The sequence below is a fragment of the Silene latifolia genome, chromosome Y (assembly GCF_048544455.1).
Source record: "Silene latifolia isolate original U9 population chromosome Y, ASM4854445v1, whole genome shotgun sequence".
NCBI classification, from domain to species: Eukaryota; Viridiplantae; Streptophyta; class Magnoliopsida; order Caryophyllales; family Caryophyllaceae; genus Silene; species Silene latifolia.
In genome coordinates this window covers 255,206,158-255,219,364 of record NC_133538.1, presented here as the reverse complement: position 1 = coordinate 255,219,364, position 13,207 = coordinate 255,206,158, and positions in this window count along the sequence as shown.

Below are 13,207 nucleotides of genomic sequence, written 5' to 3'. Positions count from 1 at the left end.
GATCATCAAATTTGTTTAGTTGTGAAACCGTGTAAACCATGATTCCTTTCTTGTTGTTCTTTTAGTTTGATGTTGTGTTTTTAAGTTACGCATGAGCTAGTAATAAATGTTACGTGTTGACAACCAGTTAATTCCTTAATAAAACCTTGTTTCGACCTTAATGTTGATGCGCAATCTCTTATCATGTATTCTTTCCTGTCACATGTGGTTGATAATGATTTTGTTGCATAGGTATAATGGTGGTTACGAGGACGTAACCATGTTTTTAGTTGGGTAGGATTGTAAAATCTTGATGCTTAATTTGCACTTATTTGTCGGTTATAGTTGACCAAGTTGACCTTTAGTTGTGGGGTACCTATGCGGAGGAGTTCGATATGTTTTGTTCCTACTTCGGTTAGTTAATTGATGTGTAAAAGGAGAGTGTGATTAAGTTACTGGTAATGTGTTATGAGTTAGCCTATGAGCTGAGTTATGTTACGGGAGATACGTTGCGGTCCAGTGCGGCCATGGTTAATGAGTTTATGTTGAGTTGAGATCGGAATTGAGATGGAAGATGACGGTGTTCTCAGATGAATATTTAGTTGTTATACAGTTGTGTTCTCAGGTAGTTATTAGTCGTAGTTAATTGAGTTAAGTAACGACGAGTTAAACTTCGGGACGAAGTTTATTTTTAGGAGGGCAGAATGTAACATTCCGTATTTGTTATGTTAATTGAGGTGTCAAAAGTGTGTGTTAACCGCGTTAGAAATGCGTGACGTCCGTATGTACGATATACAATACCCTGCTGATGTTTGAGTACGGGAGCGAACTTCGGAACGAAGTTCATTTTAAGGGGGGAAGACTGTAATACCCCGTATTTTTATTTGAGCGTGATATTATATTTAGTAGTATCGTAAAAGTAATTAATTGATTCATATTGTAAGACGAGTCGGGTTTATAGTTTTAGGTGGCATTTTTGGGTCAAGATGTTATAACCCATTTACCCATTTACCATATAACCTAATTTTAACCTAAGATTTACCTAATCACTACCCTAATCCCTCCCTCATTTCCGCCTCCCTCTTCCCTCACGCCTCCCTCCTTTCCTCAACTGAGATCTCAACCATTCACGCATAGAGAGAGAGAGAGGGTAGCCATGGTTGTTGACGGCATAACAAGGAGCAGCTAGGAGTGTTTGGCGGCGTTCTTAGGCGGCCCTAGGTGGCGGTAGTGGCGGCAGAAAGGTAAGAACAAACCCCCTTTTTTCTCTATTTTTGTATTTCTGTCGGGGGTTTAATGTTGTTTCGTGACTAAGGAAGTTGTTCCTGGTGGTTGTGGATGGAGTATACAGGTAGTGTGGTGTGGGATGAGTGTCGTGGTGGTTGTTGGGGTGGTTGTAAGTGGTGGTAGTGATAGAGAGAGGCGACGGCGATAAGGGGTAACAAACGGGTTTAAAATGCGGGTTTCAAAGTAGTTAGAGAGGCTGGGTTGGGGTGGCTCCACCGTGGACTAGGGGGAGGTCGAAACGGTGGTTCCACCATGTCTGGGTTCGTGGGTTGACGGAGTACAACACGGTGGTGGTTTGGCAGGGGATAGGCAATAGGTGTGGTGGTTGTGAGTCGAGGAAATGGGATGTTGGTGTTGCGTGGTGGTGAACCAGGTGTTTTGGCGGCCGTGGTTCACCTCGCCGGAGTCGACCCTGGGCGGTGGTCTATGGTGGCTGGGGTGAAGTGGGGGTTGGGGCTGGTGGTTCTCGCGGCCTTGTGGTGGCGCGTGGGAGTGTGGGGGTGCGTGTGAAGGGGTGGTGTTGGTGACGAGTTGTTTTAATGATTGAAACGGGTTTTTCATGAGTGAAATCGTTATAATTCGTTATTTGGTTTTATTCTTAATTAATTAATTTATTTCCGAGTCATTTAAATAATTAAAGACGGGCTTAAGTTGGGTTGTGGGTTGTTCAAGTGTTTGAATCGGGTTTTCTTAAAACGTTTAATTTGTTCAATATTTTATTTATCATATTAGTTATTTAATTTAATTCCCGAGTCGGTTAAATAATTCAAGTCGGGTTTTGAGTCGGGACTGATTAAAGTGGAAAGTTACTATATCGGGAAAGTTTCTATTTTGGGAGATTTCTATATTGAGTAGTTAGTAATTATAAATATTATAATTGTTTTAGGTGACGAATTCGTGAAGGATCAATTATCAAATTCATTGCTTTATTTTCGGGACTGCTTAAACTGCTTAATTGGAATTGCTGGCACTTTGAAGTAGGGAAATACACTTGACTTGTTATCGTTGTTGTTAAATTGTGTTGACTTGGTTCATGGTTGTTGATTACGTTATGATTCATATACGGGAAAGTGATTGTCTGAATTGTTCGTGTGGAGTATGTTATTTCAACATTTTGATAGTCGGCATGATTTCATTCATTGATATACATATTGTGTTGCATCGATTCGTTGAGCATTGCATATGCATTGGAGTTGGAGGATGGTGTGGTGGTGACGGTGTTGAGATACGATGTGATGTTGTGATAAGGCCCAGGTGGTTCTCAGACTTGCCCTGGTGTCCTCAACAAGGAATGCGGATCGACTACGGTCGATATATAAAGTCTACCGGGGATCGGTATGGCTGGGCGTTCCGGGTTATAAGATATGAGATGTGAGTTGAGATGGAGATGGAGGTGACGGAGGAGCATGCATATCATATTTTATTGTTGCATTGTTTTCCCTACTCAGCTTCGGTGACCACATGTATTCGTATACGCTGTGATGATCCAATTATTGGGAGCAGATTGACGAGGTAATTTCGTAGATGGGGAGCTGGCGGGAAGAGAGCTTGGATGACTGACTTAGTGCCTAGCCCACCTTAGTTTTTATTAGTAGTTTTATCAGACTTTATCTTTTGGTCATATTTTGGAGGCTTTGTTTTAATTCCAGTTGTAATCTCACTATAAACATTTTATTAAAGTTCTGTGTTTTCTTCCTTTGTTATCCACTGCCTCGGGTTTCCGAGATGGTAACACCGTCATTTATCTGAGGAGTCCTAGTTCAGGCCCTTAAATAAATGGGGGTGTTACAATAAACGGTTATATTTAATTAATGTATATTGAATTAATTAATTATACAATATTGTCATTGTCGGACAAGTATTAATATGTCGACTGGTTCATGTTACTAGTCGATATTTTAAATATCCGATAACGGATGACTATTTATAATAAAAACCCGTCATATACATTTAGCAAAACGAGTCGGACCACGAGTTAAATAAGGAGAAAGTGGAAAGCCCACTCCCTCCCTTAGCATTCGGTCGACCGAATAGAACAAAAGGAGAGTCCTTCCCTCCTTTTACCTAATCATTCTCATTTGAAGAAAAATTAGGGTTTTGGAGCCTTTTTCTCTGAAATTCTAGATCTCACATCAGAAAACTCACAAAAGCTCTCTCAATATTGCAAGGCAATCAGAGAGCAATTTCTAGCACAAGGAGCATAGTCTCAGACGATCTTGGGTGCAACGATTAGGAGGAAATCTGCGTTGATTTCTATTCTTAGGCCGATTTTACACAGGACCCGAGGTTGATTCTTATTCTTTTATCGTTTCTCTTGTTTTTCGTTTATGACCATCAATTACATGATAAATTACGTTATAGTCCTTAGTTTTAAGGGGTTTTATACGGATATTACCCTACAAGTGGTATCAGAGCGAGGCCACGTAAATTTTTCATCGTGATTTTCATAAAACGATTTGAATCGATAATTTTGCCTTGAAAGCCGTGATATGTTGTTCACGCCTCGATTTTACTCAGTCTTCTTTGTAAAGAGTCGGCCGAACTGATCGATCGATCGAGGTCGATCTTCATCTTTGTTGTAAACGATCAACGAAATCGATCGGTCGATCGAGGACTGTAGTGTCTCGATCGATTGGTTTTGTTTTCGTTTTGTTTTTGCATATTGTTTTATAAACGGTCTTTATAGCAATATGTTAAGGTTTTGTCAATTGTAGACTTAAGTTAATACGAATTAGGTCAAAATTGCAATTGGTTTTGTTTTGTCAAATCGATTTCACGAGGGTTTTATTTTTCGATCAAGAGGTAAAGTATTTTGGCAGCGCTGAAAAATTATTTTTCCATGTTTTATTTTTCCTTTTGGCCATAAAATGTACATTATACGGATTTTGTACACTCGCTTGATTGTGAAACGGTTCACACACGTACCATTTAGTTATTTTAAAGCGGTTTAAAGTAACGGATTGTAATGGTTTAAAATTAAGTTGATAAAAGCGGTTTTGTCACATAATTTTAATCGTTAAAAGGTGGTTTGGATAAATTTAACATAATTACGGAATTATGTCACGAATAAATTTTGTTTTAGTTGATGCATTTTTATTTATCGTAACTTTTGAATGCCATGAATGTTTTTTTTATTACGTATTTAATTTTACAAACGGTTGTAACTTAGTGTGGCCTTAGTAGAACGTGTTACCGTAATGATGGAACACGGTCTTGGTTGTATTTTGAGATCTCGCATCTCCGTTTTGGTTTTTTCCTTGTAATTACAGTTTTAATTTAGAATGTAAATAGGTTTATATTTTGTAATTTTTGAATTGTAATTTTGACGAGACCAAATATGGAGATCGGATGCTCACTCCCACTGCATCGATCAAGATGGAACATCAAGACAAGCTTCTCGGGTCCAACGGTGTATTCCAAAGTTGTATTATGTTAATTCTGCTAGGATAGGCCACACTAGGACTTTTATTTACGTTTTGCATTTTTTTTATATTTTGTAATTTTTGAATTGTAATTTTGACGAGACCAAAGATGGAGATCGGATGCTCACTCCGACTGCATGGATCAAGATGGAACATCAAGACAAGCTTCTCGGGTCCAACGGTGGATTCCAAAGTTGTATTATGTTAATTCTGCTAAGATAGGCCACACTAGGACTTTTATTTACGATAGTCTGCATCATATTCCGCCTAAAACCAAACCACCTAATATTTGCATGAAAACTGACTCATATAGAGGTTACGCGTTAGTTTTCTATGACATACAGATGTCACACGGTCTTAATAAGCCATCACCTAAGTTAATTCATTCACGTAATGCTAGATTTTCGTTCACTCAAAATGAATTAAAACTAAGTTGATGGGATCTTCCGCGTATAACCAAAAATTGAGAATAGTGTTTATAGGTCAAACTCCAATGAATCCCTTCTTCGTCTGTAGGCATAATATGACCCCTTCTACGTCGGGTAAGTTGGAACTGATTGACCTATTTTATCTCAACACTATGGTCACTCGTACGATCCTGTGATTATGGTGGACTAAAGATAGGATTTACGGAAATCTATCGACCAAGAGTTCTAATGGTAGAACTAGCCAAACAGTTGGCTTATCAATTTACGGAAATTGAGTCTTGGGATAATTTGTATAATTCTTGAGGTAGATCGATTATACAAGTGCAATGAGTCTACACGTTAAAATGAATTTTAAATAAGACTTAAATCACCTCGATGAGTTGCTTATTTCGTTTTGTTTTCCCTTTCTTTTTCAGTGTAGATCACGATCATTTAAACTGCTAATAACAAAATGGCTGGCCGTACGGACGACCCAATGCCAAGTGCCACATTGGACCGTGAGTCCCGGCTTCGGATCTTCATGAATCGGATGAATCGCCTACTCGATCAAGAATGATGGATCAAACTTGTCGGACTGGGAGGCGGCATTATGGAATGCTGCCATTGCTGACGGGAAGCTCAAATATCTGATAGAGCCCATCCCGCCAAACCCAGGCCCCACGGCTGGAGCTAACTAGATCGCCACGTATAGCGATTTCGTCATGGAAGCGGGTGCGATAAAGAACGTACTCATTTTTGCAATGGAATCCAATTTGCAGAAACGCTTCATAGCCCAAGGTGCAAACAAGATTTTCACCACGCTCACTAAGGAATTCTCGAAAGCATCGAGAATCGTGACCTATGAGCATACCTGTCGCTTCTTTGAGGCGAAACTCCAAAAGGGCCAACCGGTTAGCCCACACATTCTCAGCATGATTGAGAATGTCGAGAAACTGGAGGCACTTGATTGTAAGATCAGCGAGAACATCGTGATTGACCGCATGCTTCATTCACTCCACGATGGTTTTGCGCTCTTTAGAGCCAATTACTATATGAATGATTTGAAGAAAAGTCCCCATGCACTACACTCCCTTCTCGTATGCACCGAGAAGGACATGAAGTTTAGTGGGAGCCTGAAACAGGATGTTCTCGTTGTGTCAAACAAGGGCAAGGGTAAGGGCAAAGCTCGGGCGGACCTAGCAGAGGTGCCAAATTTAAGAAGTCGGGATCAGGAAAGAGTGGGCCTGGTGAGTCGAGCACCTCACTAGGTGCGACAAAAGAGCAAGGACGGTAACATGGAATGCCATCACCGCCACAAGACCGGGCATTGGAGGCGTACATGTCCCAGTATACCGTGAGGACATAAAAGCAGTCGCGTTACTCCTGTTGGTATGTCTACTTCTTCTTCTTTTATTCATATGATTGAGATTAACCACGCAAGTTACGGAACTTGGGTACTAGATACTGTAGGTTAATATCCGTATACTACCCTTTAATTGCAGGACTATAACGTAAAATTTACATGCAATTTATAGTCATAAAACGATAAACACAATGAAATGATTAATGTATAGAAATAACCTCGGGTCCTTTAAATTGCGGCGTAAAGAATGTAAATCAAAGCGATTTCCTCCTAATCGTTACACCCAAGACTTTGTCCGAGATATGCCCTTGTGCTAGAACGGTGTTCTCCGATTGCCTTGCAATATAGGGAGAACTGATGTGAGTTTTGTCGAGATGAGAGATCTCAGGTTTTTCAGAGGAGAATGCTCTTCAAAACCCTAGTTTTTCTGCAAATGAAATTGTCTAGGTCAAAAGGAGAGGGAGTCTCTCCTTTTGTTTGGTTCGGCCGGACCGAGTGCATGCATGGGGAAGTGGGCTTCCACTTCCTCTTAATTTTAGCTCGAGGTCCAGTTCGCCAAATGCTAAAATGTATATGACGGGTTTATATTATAAATCACATTATCGGTTATCGGAAATTTAGGCATCAGCTAATAATACGGGTTAGTCAATTATTAATACGTGTCCGACAAAACAGTATTGTATAATTATTTTTAATATACATTTAATTAAATATAAATCACGTATATTTAATTTTACGAATTAACCGGTTAATTCGCCTTAGCCCATGATATTTAATCCGTATTAAATATAATATCTCAACATCACATATTTGACTAATTACTAGTCAAATAACTCTGACTAACTGGTTAGTCAATTTTGGCATCTACATGAAAGTATTTTCATACCGTCACATCTCTCGAACGTATCCTATAGGTGTGACTTTTAGGGACCAGTTGATCACCGCCATCTGTATGACAATAACGTCAAACTTATCTAGCAAGCCAACCGTTATTGATAAACGTGGATCAACTGATAATAATACCAAAGTATGCCCTTTGATCCTTTTAGAGGTTTATAAGTCCTTGCACTAATCATTAAGGACACCAACCCCAACAAGCTCCCACTTGTCCGTACAAGTGCATGTGCAATGACGTTATCCGCACTAACTGGAGGACACAAGCTCCAACAAACTCCCACTTGTCCGTACAAGTGTATGCGCGATAACCGATTCTCATATTCATTTAAAAATTTCTCCCACTCAATGTAAAACAATTTGCAGATCCGGATCCGCAAAGGTCGTATTTTACAATCGATCCGTATCTAGAGTGGTTTCCCCGACTAGAGAGTAACTTAACCGATAAAACGAATCCGTATCCGAGCATGGCCATGCATTTCGATTCTGACTCCTCGAGTGGCCCTGAGAAATATCGAGTAACTGATAAAGGCTGAATATTTCCTTCAACTCGACTCCTTCCGATCTAAGCAAGCATGAAATGACCCAGAAAAAATCTACTTGGCCCCTGTTACGGATGACCGTGAGAAAGAAACCAAAGTCACCCAAAATCTGCCGTAGTCTCAAGAGACAAATCGATAGTCAAGAGATTCGACTCTAAGGATCACCATGGAAGTCCTATCCACGACCGGGCAACGAATGTTATAAAACATTTAGGACTCCACGTCGTTGTCACAATGGTGTCCTACGAAATATCCGTATAAATCGCCTCGTGATTGGTCACAACCGGTTGACTTATGGCTCGTTGAACCCACCATCAACCAACGTCACAAAATAATTGCCAGAGTTATCAGCTCATGTGGGCAATTAAGGACTAACAATATATGATGTTTGTTCAGTTCACTTTGTGGTGTTCAAAATCGTCGTACAATTCCACATGAAAAACAAAATATATATATAAAATATCAAAACGATGATGTCGTATAGAGTACAAGAGAGAATGAATCCGATCCATAAAAGAGTACTACAACTTAGGAACACGTTTAATTCCCATGGAATTAACGTGCCCTTCATGCTTATCTTGTCGTAATGCTTTAGTGAGAGGATCTCGCTATGTTGTCATCTCGTAGCAATCTTTTCTATCACTCTCTCTTTTGCTCCACGTAATCCCGGATTAGATGAGCTTTCCGTTGTACATGTCTAGACTTGTTGCTAGACTTAGGCTCCTTAGCTTGGAAGATGGCACCACTATTGTCGCAATAGATGGTGATCGGGTCATTCGAACTAGGCACTACAGATAGCCCATGTAAGAATTGACGCATCCATATCGCTTCCTTTGTAGCTTCGGACGCGGCATAGTACTCGGACTCGATCGTAGAATCAGAATCGTTTGTTTCGAACTCTTCCAAATGATCAGCGCCATTAAGAGTAAAAACGAATCCAGGCTCGAGATTTCGAGTCATCTCGATCCGTTTGGAAGCTAGCATCTCACAGAATCGGTTGCGCATAGCTTTTGAGAGCCTCCATAAGTCAATGCCCAATCTTTAGTCCTCCGGAGGTACTTAAGAATGTTCTTGACACCAACCAATGTGGTTCACCTGGTTCTTTGTTGGAATCGACTTGTCATACTCAATGCATATGCCACGTCCGGACGTGTGCATATCATGGCATACATGATTGATCCTATAGCCGAAGCATAAGGAATCCGTGTCATGCGCTCTTTCTCTTCCGGTGTCTCTGGTGCCTGAGACTTGCTCAAATGCACCCCTGGAGCCATGGGAAGGAACCCCTTCTTGGAGTTAGTCATGCTGAATCTCTCTAGGACTTTGTCTATGTAAGACTCCTCGAGAGAGATAACATCCGTCGTGATCTATCTCGATAGATACGGATGCCTAGAATTCTTTGTGCCTCTCCCAGATCTTTCATCCGGAAATGGTTTTTCAACCATACTTTCACCGAAGTTAAGAGAGGTATGTCATTCCCAATCGGGAGTATGTCGTCAACATACAATATTAGGAAGACAATCTTGCTCCCACTCGACTTGATATATAGACATGGTTCCTCGACCGATCGAGTGAATCCATTTTCTTTTATCACTTGGTCGAAGCGATGATTCCAACTCCTTGATGCTTGCTTAAGTCCATAAATGGAACGCTTAAGCTTGCACACTTTCTTAGGATGTCTTTGGATCGATGAACCCTTCGGGTTGTACCATGTACAACTCTTCCTCCAAAAAGCCGTTTAAGAAGGCGGTTTTCACATCCATTTGCCAAATTTCATAGTCATGAAAAGCAAAGATAATCGCTAAGATAATCCGGATGGAACGCAACATGACTACGGGTGCAAAAATCTCATCGTAGTGCAAACCTGGCACTTGGGTGAAACCTTTAGCAACCAGTCGTGCTTTGTAGATATCTTGTTGACCTTCCACAGAATGCTTTATTTTGTAAAGCCATTTGCATTGAAGGGGACGAACCTTAGCAGGTAAGTCAACAAGATCCCACACGTTGTTCTCATACATGGAGTCCATCTCGGATTTCATGGCCTCAAGCCATAGTTTCGAGTCGAATCGGGTCATGGCACCTTTATAGGTTGCGGGTTCACTACTCGTTAAGAGTAGAACGTCATCTATGTCATGTTCCTCGACCATACCAATGTATCTGTCCGGAGGAATAGAGACTCTTCCCGACCTCCTAGGTTCCTCAGGAATGTTCACCGCAGCCGGGATTGAAGGAATAGGTTCCTCCAATAGTTGCTCGGTATTTGGTTCTGGAATCTCCGACAGGTCGAAGGTTCTATCACTCTTTGCATTCTCGAGAAATTCCTTCTCTAAGAATGTCGCACTAGCCGCAACAAAAACACGTTGTTCGGTTGGCGAATAGAAGTAATGACCACGTGATCCTTTAGGATAACCTATAAAGTATGTCTTGACCGATCGCGGGCCGAGCTTATCTTCGTGTCTCCACTTGACATAAGCCTCGCAGCCCCAAACCCGTATAAAGGACAAGTTAGGGACCGTTCCCTTCCATAGTTCATATGGAGTCTTGTCAACAGCTTTAGACGGACTTCGGTTAAGTATTAGAGCGGCTGACAAAAGAGCATAACCCCATAACGAATCAGGTAAAACCGTGTGACTCATCATGGATCGAACCATATCAAGTAGTGTTCGATTTCTCCGTTCGGACACACCATTCAATTGAGGTGTTCCAGGTGGAGTTAACTGTAGGGCAATCCCACAGTCCTTTAGGTGTTGATCAAACTCGTGAGAAAGATACTCGCCACCACGATCCGAACGCAGTGTTTTAATCTTTCTACCTAATAGGTTACTGTACCCTATTCTCGGTATTCTTTGAATTTCTCAAAGGATTCACTTTTGTGCTTCATTAAGTAGACATAGCCATATCTACTCAAATCGTCCGTGAAAGTGATGAAATACCTATAGCCTTCTCGTGCGGTGATTGACATAGGACCACATACATCCGTGTGTATGAGCCCTAATAGGTCAGCAGCGCGCATTCCAACACCTTTGAAGGAAATCCGAGTCATCTTACCGATGAGACATGATTCACACGTGCCAAATGATTGAAAATCAAAGGCCGAGATAGCTCCATGTTTGATGAGCTGTTTTACGCGTTTCTCATTAATGTGTCCCATACGGCAGTGCCATAGATACGTTTGATCTTTGTCACCAACCTTTAACTTTTTATTCATTACGTGTAATATTTCCGAGGTCCGATCTAAAACATAAATTCCGTTCATGGAAACCGCCTTGCCGAAATCATATCGTGTAATGAGAAAATGCAAGCATTGTTTTCTATTACAAATGAAAAACCAAGTTTATCAAGCGCTTAAAACCGAAATAATGTTTTTCGAAAGACTAGGTACATAATAGCAATCATATAATGACAACTCAAATCCGCTTGGAAGCTGGATCACATATGTCCCCTTGGAGATGGCAACTACTCTTGCTCCATTCCCAACACGCGGGTCCACCTCACCCTTTACGAGGGGTTCGATGTTTCGGAGCCCCTGCACATGATTACACAGATGAGAACCACAACCAGTATCAAGTACCCAAGTTCCGTAACTTGCGTGGTTAATCTCAATCATATGAATAAAAGTAGAAGAGAGAGAAGACATACCAACAGGTTTAACACGACCTGCCTTTAAGTCCTCATGATAAACAGGACATGTGCGTCTCCAATGCCCAGTCTTGTGGCAATGATGGCATTCCATGTTTTCACTCTTGCTCTTTGTCATGCCTGATGAGTTGCTCGCCTCACCAGGACCACTCTTCCCCTGAACCCGACTTCTTGAACTTCGCCTTACCTCTTTTGTTAGGTTTGCCGGAGCTTTGCCCTTACCTTTCCCTTTGTTTGACACAACGAGAACATCCTGTTTCGAGCTCCCACTGAACTTCATGTCCTTCTCGGTCTGTACGAGGAGGGAGTGCAATTCATGGGGAGTTTTCTTCAAATCATTCATATAGTAATTCGCTCTGAATTGCGAATAACCATCGTGGAGTGAGTGAAGAATACGGTCGATAACAATATTCTCGCTGATGTTACAGTTAAAGGTCTCCAGTTTCTCGACATTCTCAATCATGCTGAGAATGTGTGGGCTAACTGGTTGGCCCTTCTGGAGTCTCGCATCAAAGAAGCGAGTGGTATGCTCATAGGTCACGATTCTCGGTGCTTTCGAGAATTCCTTAGTGAGCGTGGTGAAAATCTTGTTTGCACCTTGGGCTATGAAGCGTTTCTGCAAATTGGGTTCCATTGCAAAAATAAGTACGTTCTTTACCGCACCCGCTTCTAAAGCGAAATCGTTATACTCGTTGATTTCGTTAATTCCACCGTGGGGCCTGGTTTTAACGGCATGGGCTCAGCAGATATCCGAGCTTCCGCGTCGGCGGCGGCAGATTCCGTAATCTGCCTCCCCATCCGCGAAGTTGGATCCGTCATTCTTCGATCGAGTAGACGATTCATCCGACTCATGAAGATCCTAAGCCCGGACTCACGGTCCAATGTGGCACTTGGCATTGGGTTATCACTTGAACCAGACCATTTGTTGTTTAGCGCTTTAATACGTGATCTACACTGAAAAAGAAGAAAAACAAAACGAAATAAGCAACTCATCGAGGTGATTTAAGTCTATTTTAAAATTCATTTTAAACATGTAGACTCTTGCACTTTGTATAATTGATCTCCCTCAAGAATGATACAAGTGATCCCAAGACTCAATTTCAAGAAATTGATAAGCCAACTGTTTAGCTAATTCTTCCTAAGAACTCTTGGTCGATAGATTTACTGAAATCCTATCTATAGTCCACCATGATCACAGGATCGTGCGAGTGACCATAGTGTTGAGATAAAATAGGTCAATCGGTTCCAACTTACCCGACGTAGAAGGGGTCATAGTATGCCTACCGACGAAGAAGGGACTCATTGGAGTTTGACCTATAAAGACCGTTCTCAATTTTTTTGGTTTATACGAGGAAGATCCCATCAACAAAATTATAATTCATTTTAAGTGAACGAATAACTAGCGCCTGTCGTGAATGAATTTATTTGGATGATGGCTTAAAACGTGTGACATGAGAATGTCAATGAAAACTAACTCGTGACCTCTATATGTGTCAGTTTTCATGCAATAATTAGGTGGTTTGGTTTTTAGGCGGAAAATGATGCAAATTATCGTAACAAAAAATAAATAAAGTAATGCAATACGTAAATAAAAATTTCCTAGTGTGGCCTATCCTAGTAAAAGAACATAATACAACTTTGGAATCCACCGTTGGACCCGAAAAGCTTGTCTTG